Raw genomic sequence first — 20,601 nt, forward strand, 5'->3', positions numbered from 1 at the left:
GACAGTGAGGCAATATCCAACACGAGTGGCTGCATCCATATTTACAGGGAATTGAAAAAGCAAGTCTTTTGTTTTCTTAAGTGCTGTTGCAACACCACCTCTTTTCACTCGTTTCCCCACACCTTCAGATTGTTTGAGAGATGCACATATTTAAGTGCCCTTGGTGGATGTTCCCTGGTTAGACAGCTGAGACACAGTAAACTTCAAGATATATGCCCCGAGGCAGAAATGCATTATGGTTCCCGAGTGATAGCAGGTGCTGTCTGGGAGAGTGTGAGCTGTAGTCAATCAGTCTGATGGGGTCTGACCAAGAAAGGCAACATTTTGAGGATTGGGCAGCATTAAAAGTATTAACCCGTGGCTCAAAGTACAACAATTATACATTGTAAGTTGCAAAAAAAGACAAAATCACATATTTTAAAGTCATTGTTTGAAGTTTTCCAATCAGAAACACCAGCAGAACGACATGGGCCAAAGCCAAAAATGCGGAATTAAAATGCTCACAAAGGCAAGACAATAATAATTGTCAAAGACGTGACATGAACAGATGAAATTAAAGCTCTTTGAATGCAGAACAAGTTTCTTTTCAGACTGAGGACCTGTTTACACAATAAGATTCTAGGTAAAAACGTATTATTTTTGCAGTTTCGTTTCAAAAAAGGTTTGCGTTTACACAGCAACATTTTGAAAACGATGTCTGTTTCAAACTGAAATGGCAGAAAAGCTGAAAACTATGTAGTTTGCATGCCAGGCTACAAGTTGGCCCTGTTGGTTGTGTTTGTAATAAAACCACACACACGTGAGCAGAGAACAATATGCTATAAACATCAACGAGGGTGAGTACGCCGACATTTGTATGGACAGATGACAAAGTGAGATTGCTATTAAAGGAAACTCACTGATAAATCTACCAAGTCGTGGGAGAATATGAACTGGGAGTCATGACACTCTGGAGGCAGGCATAGTGTTTGTCCGTCTACTCGCACGTGTGCAGAAGAGCTATTATTTTCGGCAATGGTGCACATGCACAGTGGCAGCGCTTCAGAAAAACTGTGTTTTCACCCACGTAAATGAAGTCCACCTACAATAAAAGCTCTGGAACTTCTTAAAGCAAATTGAAATCACAAGACTAAATAATTGTAGATGGAACTGTGGTCTGCACTGTCAGAATACCAAGTTTATGATGAAATCGTTTTGTCTGTGAGCCTAACAATCGATTAAAGGAGACGTGCTTTGGAATGAGCGAAATCAACATCTAAAGTGTTCAAATCTGCAGTGCAGAAAGGCCTCTTGTATGCATGAAAAGGCTTATTCTCAAAACTCAAATATGTTATTCCAATATTTCTACTTGATGGCTGCTCTGCTCACCCAGTCAACACCGGACCACCTGCTGAAGTCTAAGCTCTACCTGTAACTTCAGTGCAGCCAGTCTGTCCTCTGGTCAGTATAAAGCTGCTCTCTGCTTTGAAATCTACGACACACATTTCAACCGTGCTCCCTGTTTTCAGCCGTCTGAACCACGGCTGCATGTAAATGAGCTCACTGTTCGGTACGTCCTCGCCTCTGTCTGGAGGTTTCTTTTCATATCGGGCAGTTTGAAAAATAAATAAATGGAGTTCTGCGCTTCACAGGGACTGTTAACAGCAATTCATCAGAGGTGAAGCAGCAGTTTTCCTCATAAAATGCCACTAAATTAAAGATCATGCAGTGAGTACTGAGTCTGATTAGGAAGAGCTGTGCATGATTTGGACTATTGACGTTCAATTGAAACGTGATATGTCGCAGAACATTTTAGAACTACTTTGACAATTGTTTTTTTTTTTGTGTGTGTGTTTGGTTTATTTACAAAAACAGAAGCACCCACGAGTGGATCAACATGAAAACGACATCATTTTCAGTTGTTCTGCCATTTCAGTGCAAACAGACGTTGTTTACAAAATGTTGCTGTGTAAACGCAAAACTGTTCTGAAACGTAAACGATGTGTAAACGGGGCATTTAAAGCATGGCTCTGCACCGGAACAGTCATGCAGGCGCTCCTCATCAGCCATTCAGTGCTGACTCAGTGCAGTCTAATTGACCTAAATTTCACCTTTCGATTTCAGTTTGACCTGACAGTGGTAGCTTCCTTTGTTTCATTTGTTTCCAACCATTTTCACACACTTGTAAACAATTCCTTAACAGAATGATCTGTGGTACACAAATATACTAGCAAAACATTTACTGTACCGATTCAGCTCCTACAGAGATGCAGTGGACTCTGACCTCTGAAGCGAGACAAAGCAGAGTTTTGCGTCGGGTCAAAAGAGCATTGCTTCATTCTGGTAATGTTCCAGTTTGACAAATTCTAAGAAATCTTTTAACCGCCCGCCTGCCCTTTCCCTCCTCCCGCATGTTGAGTCAAGTGGTTTTTCTGCTACTGACAAAACGGCAGTGCGGCTACAAGCTGCAGACAGTGTGGAGTTAGTCGTGTGTGGAACACCTCACTCTTCTGATACAGAAAACCGAGTGTCAGCCAGCCAGAAAGAAGGACAGAGATTCCACCATTGTGCTCCCGAGACGTCTCCAGTACAGCAAACAGAGCAGAATGCAGTAGATGATTTGGATTCCTCCCTAATCCAAACAGCGTTATTGGCATTAATAAACGTGTCTCAGAAAGCCGATTGTATAATCAGCTTAAAGGCAAAAACCAGTGCAGGCAAACACAAGACTGAGACTCACTAATGCGGCTAATGACGGTTTACTGCCGCCATAGGCGGAGAGACTGGGGGACGCGAAATTTTTATTTACTTTTATTTTGACGGTCTGCCCCCTCCCTCAGCGACTCTGAGTGTTTCGGGGGAAGAGAGCAGCAGTGGACAGCAAGTTTCTAATTACAGGAATTTGAACCAGGTAAAATCATCTGTTGCCACAAATAAGGCTAATTTATAACGTCCTTTTGTTTGTTTTCATTCACATTTAGGAACAAAATCTGTGAAATGAAGTATTAGTCAATTTTTTCAAATATCTAATTTATTTTGACCAATATAAGCATTAAAAACTAAAATTGTCTTTGTGCTTCTGAAATATGTAGTTTGGAAGTAAGTGTAAAGTCATGTGATGACAGAATCAATATGCTTTGTTTAAGACTCGAGCCATTTTGTTGTGGAGAAAGAGGCAGAAGTGGTTTTTCTGAGTGGTTGTGATGTAGTTAATTTCTGACATTTCTGCTTAAACTATTTATGGATCTATCAGGTTTCCAATATGTGTCCCCCCCAATGTTAGACTCATTCCTACGCCCACTGAAATAAACTGATGGAAAGCTCACTTGACCCCCTTTCCTCCCTTTATGACTTTTCTCCATCACAGTTTTCCCAGGATGAGTATTGACTTTTCACACGATTTTGTCATGTCCAAGGATTACATACATAAACACATTTGTTTGCAAGAAATCAGCAGCAGCTCCACTGCTCTTGAAATGTGTATTATCAATGAGGTAATGAAGAATATCATGCTTTTGAGCCAGTGTGTTTGCTGATTGACGTTAGCCAAATATGGCTTACCTTATTTTTGTAGCCTCAAACTGGTTCAAGGTCAAGGTGACTTTATTTGTTCTAAGGATGAGTACAAGTACAAATACTAACTTTTGGCTACTTGCCCATATTGAGAGCCGATATGAATACTTATTTAATGCTGCTGACTTATACCTGCTGTTGACATCACTGGCATTGCGTCATACTCACCGGGTTGTATCGGGGATCTTGTACGACAACGAGTAGATCGAGTACCCAACCCGATACCTGATGCTGGTTTCAGTATTGGTGCATCCTTCATTTATACCTTTAGGTAGATTTGTTGTTTCTCAGTGCCAATGTAATTATCTATCTACTGTAACTGTGTAAGAAAGAAGACACAAAGTAAAGTTTTGCTTCAATAAACAAAAACACCTGCACCTTCTTTGTCGTGCAGTATCGGACCAGATACGGGTATTGGTATTGATGCATTTTTAATTTATAGCTTTAGATAGATTTGTTGTGTGGGAGCAGAAGACGATATCTATCGAACAGACTAGAGGACCGAACAACCACATAATCAGCCGGTCTCACATCTCAATGGAGTGTTCTGGTAGCCTTAAAGTCAGATTAAGAGTTCTGTAAAAAAAAAGACCATTAAAACACCAACATAAAACTTGCTACGAGCAAACTGTCAGGCACTTAGAAGCTGAATGAAATCAAGACTTAAAAGCTTGACATAAATGCAATAAAGTAGCATTAAGGTTGCAATACAAGAACCTTTTAAGAGCAGGATGCCCCAGACAAAAAACAAATAGAATACAAACAAGCTGGGCTCCCAATAGATATACATTAATACTAGTCAGGTAGATTCTAATGCATATAATTAAAAAGTTAGGGTTGTACTAAGACTTATTTAAAGGAGGAAAAAAAATGTTTTTTGGTCGCAGTTCTTGGGACTCAGAAGCTACAACTGATACAATAATAATGTGCTCTCATTAAAGTTTATTAACGTGTAACAGGGCAGTATACACAAAAAACACAAAAAAATGGTGTCTATTTTAGCAAATCACTTGAATCTTCTTTAAAAGTCAAGAGAGGGATCAGGTGTATTGTTTTTTTTCTGAAAATCAATTGTCATATCTTTGGTTTTTGAAATATTGAGTTGTCGTCCTGAGGCTTCATTATGTTGCATAGAACAGGACTGTTCTGCATAGTTTGAAGTGAACCGATTTATACATTTTATCTGATTAATATTCTTAAGAATGAACAACAAGTTCTCTGCGTTCCAAAGTACAAGTTGCACTATATCCAGATAACACAACTGAATATTAACTACAGAACAGTACTTTTGGCATTTTACTGGTTGCATCAGGTTATTTCTAATGCATAAATTTGGGTTTGACCAGTCATAAAACTAACATGCAGCAAACGTTCTGTGCCTATTTGGATGAGTTTAGTATTTTAAAACTCTGTCATACAAGTCATTTTGAATATTATGGTCTCAAAATATACTGACCTACTGTCGAACAAACTCACACCGGTGTGTTTCGGCAAGGATTCCAGCATCAGACGGTTTCTAAGTGCAGCTGTGATCTGGATCCCATTCACACCTTCCTCCCACACACGCTCCTCCGTGACACTCTTCACTTCACAGACAATATGCAAAGTGCCACAGCTTATCACCAAATCTTGGAATGGAAAGCTGGAGGAAATGCTGTATTTTCTCAAATAATAAAAGGAGAATAAAAAAGCCTTTTGGTGTCTGCATACTCAGCTACCACATTGCAGGCAGTTCTTTTTGGCGATGTTTTTAGATACATCATTAGTAATTCACCAATATGGAATCCTTCCACAGATTATTAACAGTTCTAACTGCAGGCGAGAAATAGTAAGATTTGATGATGAATGATTGAATAACAACTATGGCTAAAAGGGTCTGCATTTTCTTTTTTCTTTTACACTTTTGAACTTCCTTTGTTTCCACAGTGCCAGTGTCTACAGCAGTCACATAATAGGGTGAAGGTCTGTGTTGTAGCAAATCAACAGGAACATTTGTGAGCCGGGTCACAGCTCAATAAATCCCACTGAATTTGTTATAACACTGAAGATGCCGCCTCACTTCATTTACAGCAGAAAACAGACAGTTGTGGCTCTTATAAGTTGATTTTACAAAATCAGCGGCTCATTTTTTTTAGCCTGTTTAACATTAGACTCGCAGCCTTTTTTATTTGGTGTTGGAAACATCCTTCAGGGGTTTTGGCTGCTGATTTGTTTGGACATTTGTGTCAAGGGTCTGCAGTAATTCCACATGCTTTTCTAGTGCATTCAGACCTGATGACTGTGAAGGTCATTGGACCTCAATGAAAAGTTCAAGAAACTACTTTGAGAAGACTTGAACCTGAAGATGGTGCGTTGTCCTGCTGAACTGTCCTTGAGAAGATGGTTCACTGTGGTCATTATTCATTCATACTTGGCCAGAATGGGATATGTGGTTTTGTAGGAGCTGGCGACTGACAAGTCAATAGATGGTGTTGCTGCCTCCGTGAAACATGTTAAACATGTGCCTCAGATTTTCATAAACATCTGTCCAGTGGTGGCCCCCGGGCCCGCCAGCAATAATATCTGGGCCACCAGTTGACGACCGTTGTAATAAGAAGACCAAAGTGAGCAAAGAAAATGCCCTACCTACATTAACCATTGTTTTCATGTTTCGACAAATTTCTGAGCTGACCATCGGAATGTGGCAGCAGAGGTCAAGACACATCAGACCAGGCCTCATTTTTCCAAACTTATATTATCCAGCTTTGTTGATGATATTGTGTGCACCGTAACCTCAGGCCCCCATTACATGAGAAATGTCATTGCATTTTGGGTGTCCCTTTACGCGAGAACGGTGAAAATGCGACTGCTACTTTTTGAAAATGGCTTCCATGTTGGATCTTTTCGGAAAAAAAGAAAGAAAAAAAACTCTGTCATCCGTGATAACAATTCTGTGTTTGTCCATACGATTGTCAGTATATGTTTGTTTTCAATTCAAAAACAAACGGCACCGCCTACTTGCAGGGCATGCTAACTGCATTGTTTTCATTGTTTGACGTTACCGTAGAGCAGTGGTTCTCAATTATTTTCTGTCATGCCCCCCCGAGAGGACAGAATTTTTTTTCAGGCGCCCCCCCCCCCCCCCCACCCCCCCCCCGAATTGTACTACCATTAAGAACCTGATACTATTTATTTATTTATCTGTATAAACCACTGTATGAGTTGCTGGCACCAGCATTCTGCATACAATCGCCTGATTATCAAAATAAATTAATAAAATGAGCTGGAGGCCCTTTTTTTTATCGTTCAAGCATGAATAAAGACACTAATACTGAAAGTCGCCCCGCCTCACGCCCCCCCTGACACCCCACCATGCCCCCCCAGGGGGGCTCGCCCCACCATTTGAGAAGCACTGCCGTAGAGAGACATAGCTTTCAAAGGGTTGTGTGCTCTTCTTTGAAAGGAAAACAATGTGTTCTCACTGGAACATATTGGTAATAGGGCCTGATTCTTGGTTTGAACTTCAGCCGTGAATTGTATCCGCGTCGACATGACCAAATAGATTGAGTCCCTGCATGTAATTGGCAGACAAGCCAATTTTGCTAACGACAAAATGAACAGGTGTATAAATAAAGTGGACGTTGAGTGTGCGTCTTCAGGCAGCTCAGTGTGGCTCCTCATGTAACTCCCCCTACTACAGATAAGGCTTACAGTACCAGCTACAACTCCCAGTACGTATGTCCCCTTGTCTTCAGCTGAGTAATTAACTTATTGGTGGTTGCTGAAGGGAAAACTGCTCCCTGGAGCTTCATCATATCTCCACGTCGCTTTCAAGCTTGAATCTCCTGGAGCATCGTCTAAAAAAACAAAACCTCTTTGAGTCAAATGTGATCAAAACTTTTTTTGTATTTCTTTGCATATTCATTTGAAGTGCTGTTCCCATAAAAACAAGTCATGTCTAGATTTCGCAGGAGCTTTGGATGTGTTTCTGTCGGTGTTAGATTGGTTGTGAAATGAGATGCCAGAAGGCAAGTCTCCAGTGTGAGAGGGCTGCTTGCCTAACTGAATATATTAAGTTACTTTGTGTGGGGTGTTCTTTGAGTACAAATGAGTACTTTGAGCAAAAACTCTTCATTAAACCCTCAAACTGCTTTGATGGTAGGAAGTGTCTATATTTTGCACAGTGTGGTGTTATAATTATCCAGGGAGAAGCTTTATTTATCCACAGAGGGAATTAAGAATTTCTCTAAGTGAGGCAAATGTAGCATGTTTTAATGCAACTGTGAAAACTGCATCAGGGTTGTTGTTTTTTTCTTGTCTTGTTAATTATAGCATTTCCCAGGGACCTTGGACTTCACTGCTCAGCCCCTCTATGACTGGGATCTGCAGACTGACGGAGGACTTCCATACAGTTCACTAAATTAGTCACGTCCACTTCTGACAAATCCCCAGTGGGGATTACATTGGTCCAGTAGGGGCTTTTTAAGTGGTCATTGTTCAAATGGAAGACTCGCAACAGAAACAAGTCAACATGTGACTGCAGTTTCACCAGTCTTCAAGAGGTCTGCATTTGAATTTCATAGACTAGATAGAACAAGGTACTTCTTCACTCTGGAAGTCGGATAACCTGGCTGATTATTATTGTCCTGACTTGTCAACGTGCCAATCTATTTTCAAAAAACTGCACACAGCAGTTGTCGTCCATTTGTATTACTTTATGCAAACCGACTTCAATATGCAGCACAAACGAATATATTTTAATCCTACATTTTTCGATCCTACAATTTACAACACGGAAGTAGAAACATCTCATCTGTGTGTATTCAGTACTACAATACAAACACTCATTCGATAAACATCTAATCTTGTAGAAGTACACGGACATAAGTTTGGACAGACGACCAAGTTGGATTGTTGTTCTGTTGACTCTCAAAAGTTGTGTTTTTTTCTCCCCCTTTTCCACGGAGACAAGTAGTTGTTTTTCACGCTCCAACCACCATTGTTGTGTAAACGGCCACCGGAAATGCAGCAACATTTTTTCATTTTCACTTGAAAACATTGTGTAGGCCAGGCCTCGAAGCATCAGAATGATTTAGAAAGGTACTTTCTTTATTGCTGTATTGGATTATTTAAACCACACTTTGCCTGAGCGCAGTTTCTCCTCATAAATGTCCATTTATGAGGAGAAACTCTACACTCAGCAGGATCGCTCTATCTTATCACTCCAACAATTCCTCTTCCTAAGACACCCCAAAATTTACCAATTTCACCAAACCGAATGTCAAAAAAAGGTACAAATTTGTCCAAGACAAGGATAATCCAAAGCTAAATCTCTGTGATCATTTACATGTTATGAGTAAGTAACACGATTTATTTTGTGGTGGAAAACTTGCTTTTTAATAGTTCAACAGAAGAGTAATCATCTGTCAAACTCAGCCATGATACTGATAAATAAAGTTTATTCAGTCATTACTCAAAGTCAAAGTTCCTGCTTTTAAAGCTGTGTAGTGTGAGAAAACACTGACAGGCATTTCAACTAAAAGAGTAATCTGATCCATCACTCATGACTGTACTACAATATAAAATAAATATATATTTTTGTGATCCTCTCCACTAATTGTGTTTCCGGTTCAAAACCAGGCCCACATTTGATTTAATTGACTGATATAATGTGCACCAGCGAGAGCAGGGGAATAGTTTGTATTGATTACACCCTTGCTTTTATTTTCTATTTTTATTTGATTTATTTTCATCAAACAGCACGGTCAGTCAAATTTGTCCTCTGGAGTCAATACGGTAATGTCAGAGGTCACTGTTCTAGAGATGGGCAGGCGTGATTATCATGGCAAGATGTAGCACTGTGGGAGGATATTGTAGAGTTGTTGACATTTCGTAGGAAAGGTAAAGCTAGCCATCATTTCAAGAGCCGTTACCGTGCTGCTGCTCAGCTGCTCCCCGTGTTTTTCCTCCTGGGCTTGAAGATGCAGCTGCAGTTACTGGACAAAGGTGTATGGTTTTAATAAAGGAAACTGAAATAAATAATGTTTGGCGATCAGTCCGCGCTGAGCAAAAAAAAAATGCGGTCATGACGTGTTTATTTCTTCATATCAGCCATGCCTCAGGGGGAAAAGGCTTTGATATTCATGGCATGAATCGTGCTGTTGTCCTCTTCCTTTATGACTCACATGACTAACAAAAGGCTGACTATATATTTATGTATGTATGTGTGTGTGTGTGTGTGTGTGTGTGTGTGTGTGTGTGTGTGTGTGTGTGTGTGTGTGTGTGTGTGTGTGTGTGTGTGTGTGTGTGTGTGTGTGTGTGTGTGTGTGTGTGTGTGTGTGTGTGTGTGCTCTTTATAAGCTTCTGCAATGATGGCCGAGAACAAGTGCTCCCTGATTAGAGTCGTGCAGTGATGTACCAGCAGATTTGATTAGCCAGACACAATTGCACACTTACATCTGCACACATAGGCACAGCGTGACAACGGAAAGAGAAACCAACACAAACCCAGTCCAACAGACAAGTCCGCAGCAGGAGAAATCGCACCAGTTCAACATCCCATCAATAATTCAACAGCCACTGGGCGTGAGAGGCAACCCAAAGTAGAAACGGAGAGACGGCAGGGAAATACTGGGAAACGAGACTTTGAGAGACAGGACAGGAGACGGGATGGAAGTGATGGATGACTGAGGGATGCGAAATGGGAGGCATTTGCGTAATATTAGTGGAGGCGGGGGAAGCTCCTGCAGGGAGACGTATGGTCTGAACTGATCATCATTCAGTCCTCAGAGGAGTTGACCTCAGTGCAAAGGCTCAGATCCTATTAGTCCAAATCACTCTGCTATAATTAGTCTCTCACCAGCCGTCTGACCCTTGCGCTCCACATCTGTGTTCCTCCAACATGTTTGCCTTCGCTTCTGTACTGTTCCACCTCAGACATGACAACTTTGTCCCTCTGTGGCACAGTTTAGTTTGCCACGTGCGTGAAGGCTTCACACTTTTTAATTGTATAACATCTGAGAGCGGGAGCTCAAAGCACCACTCGTTGTCACGGTGGCCACGGTCTGCCAATTCGCTCTTACCACCACAAAGCTGCATAGCTCGCATCTCATTCACACTAATACACTTTCAAGCAAGCCTGTTTTTATCCTATAATCTTACTGATAAATCAAAATAGAACACCTCTTCTAATGAAGGTTGTCAGCCTCAACTGACTGATTGTATTCCAGTCGTCCATTGTTTAATTTTTTTTAAATTTATTTCATTCTTGAGTCCTTAAATCTTCAAAAGTAACTAAGCTACGGTCATTACCGGTGTCATCAGCTTCCATTTATTCAGATGCAGTGCAAATTCAGTAATTGGTACTGTCCAGGATAAAATTGATCGATGGCCACTTCTATTGCGGCCCCTAACCATGAGCACCACTCCTGACATCCTCTGTCATTGTTTGGCAATTCGGACTCAATGAACAAGCCACTTCAACAACTCACATATTGTAACCTTGTTGCATCAAGAGGTTGAGTTGAAACAGCACTGATGTACCATAATGTGACGACAGTATACATGTCATCGTGCAGGATTAGTGGTTTCATATAGGACACGCGCATTGTGACATTGTAAGCAAGGGGAATATAAATATTTTATAAAGTCTTAGTTTAGCAAAGTAGAAACAGGTATTTTTTATTCCACCCATCTTTCTTGAAGAAGAATATATATGCCTTCTTCATTGTTAGGTGGAGTTGATATAATATATCCTATAATATTTCTTCCATAGGAAATCCACATTTGGCACAGAAGCTAGCAAAGAATTTGCCTATTTTTGTTTAGACATTTCACTGTATTTTGCACAAGAAGGTTTAATTAAAATATGCTTTATATTAAGATTACAGCTGTTTCGGTGGTCATAGATTGGTGCAGTAGAAAAATCATGTATATCATACATACTGTGTCTCTGTGGTTTTTTTCTTCCCTTGAATAGCATATATATGAACAAATAAATTACATTGTGTTTCATCTAAAAATGTTCCATTAATGGTAGTGAACAAATTGTGATAAAAAGAAAACACTTATATTAAATTTTACACAGTGCATTGCGTATTCCATTCATCTTCAAGTGCGTTAACTTCAAGTTAAGTGGAAGCATATTTTGATTGGTTGTTGTCGTGTCCATAACAAACTGATGTGTATGAATGCACCAGCTGCTCCAGCAGCAGGTCAACATCTAAACACATGACTTCACATCGTCTTCTGCGCATGCGCTCTGGGGCGTGAAAACATCTGGTCCGATCATGTTCACAAGGCAGGTCGCGTTTGCAACGATCACGCAAAAAAAATCTGAAGTGAGCATCAAGACCTGCAGTGTGAATGCAGCCTGAGCATCTGGAATGAAATGAACCAGTTGGTCATATTTTAATTAGTTTGATTAGTTTTCAAATAGCAACATGAACTCATGTATCACAACAATGGAGGGTAACATTCCAACATGTGAAATCTTTCCCTGCTGTATATCCAGTTTAGGTCACTCAGGTTGAAGTCAGTTTACCTCATATTCATATTTTCGTGCTTCTAAATTGCATCACAAAAGCTTGGGATAGTTGTGCAGGCTGATTGAATGAAGTGTTTGTGTGTTCTTCTTCTTCTTGTATGCCTTGCTATTATTATTATTATTGTTATTATTATTGTTATTACCACCACCAGGACACCCTCTATGATTTGTTGAGTTTCCCAGTGTTCCAGTGGTGTGGTACATCTGCATGGACTAAGCAGATTTTTCTTGTGACAGGTCTCTTATCGAGAAGAGATGAATGATTTTAATATCACATTTACCGATCAGCAATTCAAAACTCACCCACAGCTCATGTGAAGTTTTTTCCCCCCACTTGCACTGTAAAAAAATAGCCTTTCAAGCATCCCACTCTTTTCTCATCGCTCACTGTTCTCCACATCGAAACTGGGTCGACATCAGCAACTGCTGGTGTTGTAAGCTAAATAATTTCCCCTAAAAAAAAATCCCCTGACCAATCACAGCTAACATGCGGTCATTTGTCAGTAGCTAAAATGCCGTCAGGATTGATGAGTTTGGTTACATGTCAAATATTTAAATACCAAGCTCACTCTGGACCACTCATCCCTTTTGAATGAGGAGAAACTCTGTATTTAAGTCAAATTTACTGACCAAATTCATCTCCGGAGAATAGGAATGGAATGGAGGCCTGAGCAGGTCCACGTGTCGGTCGAAATGACTCACTGGAAAGTCATAACGGGAAGAAAGTCATTGTCATTGAATTTTGTGGTTCCCCCAATGAAAGTTGAGAGGAAATATAGCATAAACATGGAACATGGAGCCGTTTGACATCATTGTTGAAGAGAACTCAAATGTGTATTGTGGCAACAGCTGTAGAAGGTTTCTGTTTCTAAATTTCATGAGTGTTATCAAAAACATCATGCCAGCGAATGCAGGTATTTTGTGTAAAAAGAAAGCATTGCATTTTTAACCCAGTTTTTCTTAAGAGTAGTGGACAGAACACAACACTGAGGTCCATGTTGAGGTGTCTGTGACGCTGCAATGAAAGATGGCTCCCATACCAAGCCAAGCTGTCGGGGTGATTTTGTGAAAACACACATGCTTAAGTCTGCAAAATGCAGCAGTTGAAAATGTTTTGGGGACATTTCACTGTATTGGGCATCTTTTAAATAGTTATAGTGCAGTATTTTTGGTGATTTGGACTTTTTCAAAACGTATAGTCGCTGCCACAACACAAAAAAAATTGAGTGTAAAATGAATGGTTACTTTGGCACTATTTTACCTGTGTGGCCCACTCAAGATGCAGATCGGCTGTATGTGGCCTGTGAACTAAATTGAGTTTGACCTCCTGATTTGTATTGTCCATTATGATTGCGGGAGAAGGCTGCTGTGCTCATCCGCTGCATCAAATCGCAGCTTTTTCACCTCTGATCTTCACTACACTGAAGTTCTCTGCCGTCTGGTCTCCTCCCAATAGAATGTGATGATATCAGACAATGTTACCCTTTGACCTTGTGGATCTCATTGAAAAGCAGAGGCACGACTCCACATCGTCCCTCATACAGAATCTGACCGGCTCCTATTTGCCCTCTGCCACCTAGTGACTTCAACTTACTTGACAATAAAACCCTTTTAATATACTTTCAGTGAAAAGACTTGCTTTTATTCATGGCACCGTAGGGTCTCCATAATAAAAGGTTTTTTTGCTGAGTCGGTGCAGAACCTGGGTCATTCAGCCGGCCGTCCAAAGGAGGAAGTAAAATCTGCCGGTGCCTGAGTGTAATTACTGGCCTACAGCTCAGCACAAATGTAATGAAACTTGCATTTTGCTCCTTTCTTCTTCCTTGCTTTGGGATGTGACTGAGCATATGTTAAATCATTCACAGCACTAGGCATGGAGAAGGCAGCAGGCTGTCGGGGGTTATGAGGAGGTCTGAAATCATGCGCATTGGAAGAAAGAAGTGATGCCAATTGTTGTTGAATTTGACAGGATCTGTGTTTGAAAACCAGGAGGAAACAAAGCAGTTACTTTGAAATATTCAGACCTGATTATGTAAGATGCCCCTCGAAGACAGCTGGCCCATTGTTTGCTGATACGTTTGTTCAGTTGCAAATTTACAAAAACATTTATTGTTTTCGTGACCCTCTCTGCCAGTGGCAGTTCTTTGTTTTCAATGGGAACTAAAGTGCTTCTGCATATGACAGATAGCAGACTTTCCAGAATTTAGATTGACAGAGGTCATGTTGTCCTTTTTCCCGAAAAGCTGAATGGCAGCAAATCAATGGAGAGACACAAATTAATGCTGTCAGGGAGGAGTGTTTCTGTGCTTACAAATGCAGTGCGTTACCTTGGCCCTTTCTCTCAACTGGCCTAATTGTATAGTTATTGACGCTCCGCTATTCCCCGAATAACTTCAGTAACCTTCAGAAAAACAGCCTGGCCGTGTTACCGTCAGTTTGACAAGGAGATCTACGAGTGTAATAGTGTCAGACCTCTCTAGTAGGAGAGCCTTGGTTGTCTTTCCTCTTGGTTGTTCTTTAGAACAGAAATCCTTCTTTTATTGCTTTACGGTAAAGCTCAGTTTTTCACATACCGATTGTCAGTGCTTCAGGAAAAAGGGTACTCTGTATATTCAGATAACTTTATATTATACAGTACCTTTTGTACGGATTTGCACCAGATCTACAGTAGTCTTTCAAACCATAAGAGTCCCCCTTTTCTTCCTGTATGCATCATTGAGCCATTTCCCTCCATGACCCTGTTGCTGTTTCACCTTTTTTTTTCCTCCTTGGAGAACTCTTGATAGACACAGATCCTTATAGACAGGAAACCACTGGCAAAAGCTGCAGTTTCAGAGATAGGCTGAACCACTTGTTTCAATAAGGCCCTCGGGAAACTCTCGTCCTCATCCTTGCTGGGTTTTCATTGTTGAAACACCTAAACCTTGTGGACAAAATGCTCACTCCCACCATGATATCTTCCTCAAAAGGGTTCCATGATGATGGGAGGATCAACATTATTCAAATCATCTGTTCAATCAGTGTGTCAGTATATATGACTATAATAGTGAATATTTGTTGGACCAAAATTCATATTTAGTTATTTGTGATTTCAAACGTCATGCAAACATTCAAGGCAGCTGTGAAGACAATTTTAGCTATCTGTCTTGTAATACCATTATGAATTCTGCTTGACATGGTACCTAAATATATAACTAATGTAAACAAAAAGAAGGAGACCTGAAAAGGCGGAAGGATCTGAGCCATCTGACATTCTGACTATAGTTTTTCCAACTTGTTATTCTTGTGTCCAAGTATTGTAACTGTATTGTTGCCTATTCTGTTTGGCGACTGGTGGTCATTGTAACCATCATCATAGCCATGGACTAAACTTCCATTGATAACTCTACTCAGTGTGTCACTTTAAAAGACGTTCACACACAACAGAGAGAACCCCAATTACCAGATTTCGACTTTAATGCTGCTGATTTTGTTTTGGGATCAGTTGGGGCAGAGGTTAAAGGGGATCTGCAGGATCACAAGTTCTTAGGTTTAAATTTGACAGGTCACCACTGTGGGTACCATCAGTTACCCACAATTCCGTAATGCGGCTATCCACCTCATCCTAGAAATAAGATTGGTAAATGCTGGAAAAAAGGAGTTACCCCCAGAGGCTTAATAATGTATAAGTTGTTCTTCTTTCTTCTTTATGAGTTTATCTCTGTTGAAAGACTTGCCTGTGCTGGGGGAGTTTGCGCGGTTGTAGACGTTTAACTTTGATTTCACAAAACACTAACTTTTAATTTATCATTATCTAGGGGTGAGGCTGTGCTGCAGAGACTTACAATATTCTGAACAATGTGGCTCACGCATTTCGCACCTCCATCACGGAACACAACAAGGGAAGACAGGCATTAAACAACCCACACAGGTGTGATTTTAGCCAAACCACGAAGACCATAAGCATCTATGTACCGGACCATCCGACACAACAATCTGACGACGCATCAGCTGGAGCCTGGGGGTTGAAGGGATGATGGCCTGCAGGTGCATCTGAGAATCAATGGTGCATGAGCCCTGTCGATAGAGGAGTGGGGACTCCTAATTCTCAGAGTGCTCGCACAAGTATGAGTATTTACAGTCTCTCTCAACCTCATTAAAAAAGACTTTGGGAACTGTAACTACAGATCCCTTTTTCTTAACACATTCAGTAACAATTTGCAGTTCACAGCTCTGATTGGCCATGTTTACCAGCAAAATGTGCTCATCAAACACATTTTCTCACCTCTCTCCCTTTGTGCAAACTAACACGGCAGTTACGACACCTGTTAATGTGAGTGTTGCTGATGTGCAACTGGAGGTTAATTTTGTAAGCCTTATGTGCTGAGCATGAATATGTGTGGCCCCTGAAAACGGACAATTCTCCATATTTTACGCCATCTTTACGCTATGGATTTATTTCACACATTTATTTCCTCGGTGCCAAATATGAACACGCTCAGCTGTCTACAGGTGTGTTTCCTTCACCGGCATGCTGAGAATTTGAACGTGTTCCTGTGTGTCCCCGAGCCCCCGCGCCCTGCTCAGATATGCTTGGCCTGACTGACTGCACACTTACAGATGATGAATACGGAAGTGAGGCTGAGATGAGCAGAGAGCTGTGCAGAGTGGAGGTGAGGACAGCGGAGCCGCTCCAGTGTCGGCCGCGTTGAAGTTTGTGTGTTGTGATTGGGGGGGGGGGGTCTCTGAGGACTGTTTATGACATTATTCTTTTGAGATGGAGAAAGCAAGACTTTTTATTTCCTGGCTGCCGCCTCAGCACGGCGCTGGGTGACCCTGCTTTTTGGCCGCTGTCTAATTCAGTTCCCAGGTGTTAATGGTTAGTGCCTGTTCGGTAAGCGGCCTTTTGCTTTCACTCCTTCAAGAGGAACGGCACCATCTCACCATGTCCAAGACGTTTTGTTTCCATGACAACGGTTTTTAAGAGGGTTTTTTTTTTTTTTTTTTTTGTTGCCTCCTCTTTTAACCGGCTGCCAGAAGCTCATCACGCAGTCTTATCCTCCTCTCCTGCCACCAGATAAATGAACATCCCGTGAGTGGCAGGACTTTCACGTTCTCAGGGTGCACTGAATATTTCCTTCAGAAGCCGTCGATGAGGAATTGAGCTTACACAGCAAACTCAATATCACAGACATACATGTGCTGTGGGAGCAGGGGGATCCTGCTGCTTCAACCTATAATGGACTCATGCGCGATCGTTATTGTGTATCTGATGTTTTATGTCTGTATCAGTGTTTTCCTGCACATGTCTTCTCGATCAGCGTCGCAATTAGACCGTATTGATGTTTGTGTATAACTATGTGATTAAGACAACCCTGGAGTGTATAATCACTCACAGCGGTTAGGTGCGTCATCCCGCGCTGCTCCTCACTTCTATCTCTCGGGTCGATACCGATGGAGGTTCTCAGCACAACGCGTGCACATCCCGACCTTCTCCGTATCAGTGATTTCTCACAGTTTCCCCCACTCGTCCTGTCAGTATCAGTCAGAGTTTTTTCTTTTATTGTGTTGTACGGCCTTTTGCCTCCACGAGCCTCCTGCTCATCTGTCATAAACTGATCTTGGGTTTAATTCACCACAGGCCTTTTCTTCTTTTTCCTTTGTGCATCCATGTTGCACCGTCCTCTGTTTGATTTATTAGTGATCATTGCACTCCGCTTCACTCATATTTCAGCTGGTAAAGGAACCATCTGGAAACCATTGTGAGTGATGACAGGCGGAGTGTTGAGGATGTTTACATGTATGTCCTAAAGGAATGGCAGCTTTAATTATTCTGTTTGTTGTTTGAGTGTGGATTTCATTGTTATGCGTTTTTAACGTGACTACTTACAGGGTGCGTTCACAGTTATTATTGATTTACTGACACCTGCTAAATGTTCGGCAGAGGATTTGATTACTTATTGCTTATGTATAAGGGCTTGAATGGATTTGCCCAGATGTGCCTCTGAAGAAAGTGGAATGGGGAGGTGTCTGCACAGCAGGAGAGAGGCATGCTGGGAGAGGCAGCGCGCCTCAACTCAGACCTGGAAAACGTAAGAAGATGTTGTGAATAAGTTATGTATATAACTCATCTATTTTTTTTCTCACAAATTCTGAGAAGTGAATATAACATAAATGTAATAGAGATTAATGGATGTTCCTAAATAAATTATAGTGATAAACCGGTGAAAAGCTGTGAAGGTTGCAGGCGGCATACACTTACCAAGGTTTTTAAAGTTAAATCATTTCACAAGGATTGCTATTTAAATGTTGTTGTATATTTCATCCCTTCTGCACTAAACATAGTCCAGCATTGGGTGGGGTGGTGCTGAGGTGTGCACTACTTTGCGTTCCCAGATCCAAACCGAATGAAGTAGCATTTAATTTCTAACCTTCTCACTTGTGGAACAAACTTCCCAAACATCTGAGAATCGACTGATACTGGATGCTGCAGTGAACATTATTGTTCACTGCAGGATTCTCTTGATTTTAATACAGTACATTACTCTTTTCTAAATGCGTTTTGGCTAGCTTCATTTGAATTATTTACTATTTGTTCTTCTGTTTTAAATGCCTTTTGTCTTTTAAATGAGCTTTTATTTTCTTAATGTCTTATTTTTATGATTTTAATGATGTATTTTATGTATTTCTTTGCCTTTGTGAGGGATTTTGAGCAGTTCTATACATATAAACGGGCCCTGCCTTGCATATGTTTGACCATATACGAAATGGATTTTCAATAGGACCTTAGATATACTACACACCTTTAGCTTTCAGAGGAACCCAGCAGAATGAAACGATGGAATAAAATTTTTGTGATAGAGTGCCGGCATAAAGCCCACACGATGAGCTTCACAATGGCCTAACAAATATCCATGGATTGTATTCCACTATACTGTTATGGCTATTATGTTATGGGACTATCATCATTCTGTACATGCAGATTTTCACGTGCAGTAGATGGTTCCCGGACTTTATTACTGCAGTAAAATGTACATACATTGAAAGGGGACTTGCACTCGCTCAGATGTGCTGTCTTCTTTTACGTCAGTGGTATATGCATATGGCTTACACGCACTTGCATATATTGACCAAACTCTCTTACTGTCTTTAACTGACCAGACTGATCTCAGCACACATTCATAAAGATGAGATTCTCCCTGCAGGTGAGATTTATCAATAGGCAATAAGCGCTTGATGCAATGAAAGGTGATTTGCTGAGAAATTTAATACATGTTGTTCACTGCTGGCTGCAGGCGACAGGCACCACTGGGGGAAATCTTGCCACTCCTTCCCTCTCCGACTGCTCTGGGTGGCTGTGAGGGAGCGGACGTTGCAATGCTCTGGCCCAGTTTCTGTGCTTGCACAAGCCCAGCTGGAATTCACCGAAGCCCTCGCGTACTGGTTCTCATTTAGCGTCTGCATGATTGAGCCCATAGCGGTACAGATGAAATCATAATTGCATTTGAACACAAAGAGGTGACAATTAAGTGGGCGCAGGGAAACACACGATGAAATGGAACTGTTGAAGTAATGGAACAAATTCTTCTTTCACTTTCACTCACGCGGTCTTTAAATGGATCAGAAAGGCTGGTTTGTCGTTGACTTGTAAGTGTGTAATTCCTGCACTCATGTGGATATTAGAACCAGGAGCCAATTGGATTCTAATTTAGAAACATGACATTTACCCTGCTCTTGGTCACTTTGCTCCCACCTATATAATGAATTGACTTACAACATGAGGGTTTGTTTTTTTGGCCCCATTTACGTGATGTCTGAAGTAAAAAGGTTTTCACAACAATATCGCTTTACATGGACAGAAACAGCAGAGATGCTGAAAACAATGAGGCGAGAATGCCAGGCCACAAGTTGGTGCTGTTTACCGAGATGAGGCGTTTTCAGAAAGTTACATTTTCAGTGACTACAAACACCATTGTCATGGAAACGGACACCCAAACTGCAGTGGGAGTTTTCCACTTGAAACTATTGTCTAAATGAGCCACAGAGGTAACGTCAAAAAGATCCAGTAAATTACATTTCCAATTTACTTATTTGAAACAATAATATTAAGTGCGTGAAGTTAATTGTTAATCATCAATTCCTGTTTATTGCTTTAATACAATTCTTTAATATCAAATCCATGTTTGTTCCCATTCTTTTCTGATAACAAGAAAGTTACTGGTTTGAGTCTATCTTTGTGTATGAAGGATGCATGTTCTGCATGCATGTGTTTTCTCAGGGTACTTGGATTTCCTGGCCTCTGCAGATTGTCTGTAATCTTGAATGGGAGTGCTTTCGTCTGTCTCTCTCTGCACATTTTCATGTGGATGCCATGAACAGTCACAGCAGTGAAAGCACATGGGAATCAGCACACTACATTCTGGATTTCAAGTGAGAGCAATTCGATAAGCAATGTGACAAATAATCGCTCCAAGAGGGTCATTAGAAAAGAACCAACATAACTTTTGAGATTAGCCATGAGTAATGAGCATGAGACGACTGGAGCT

At 41.0% G+C, this 20,601-nt stretch overlaps 1 protein-coding gene across 1 annotated transcript in view; it reads left to right on the forward strand.

Moving 5' to 3' along the window:
- asic2 (acid-sensing (proton-gated) ion channel 2) overlaps positions 1 to 20,601 on the forward strand; it is a gene marked incomplete at both ends in the record, with an annotated part of 432,576 nt that overhangs the window by 67,104 nt on the left and 344,871 nt on the right. The gene's annotated exons all lie outside the window — the stretch shown is intronic.

This window comes from Blennius ocellaris, assembly GCF_963422515.1.
Source record: "Blennius ocellaris genome assembly, chromosome: 16".
Taxonomy (NCBI): Eukaryota; Metazoa; Chordata; class Actinopteri; order Blenniiformes; family Blenniidae; genus Blennius; species Blennius ocellaris.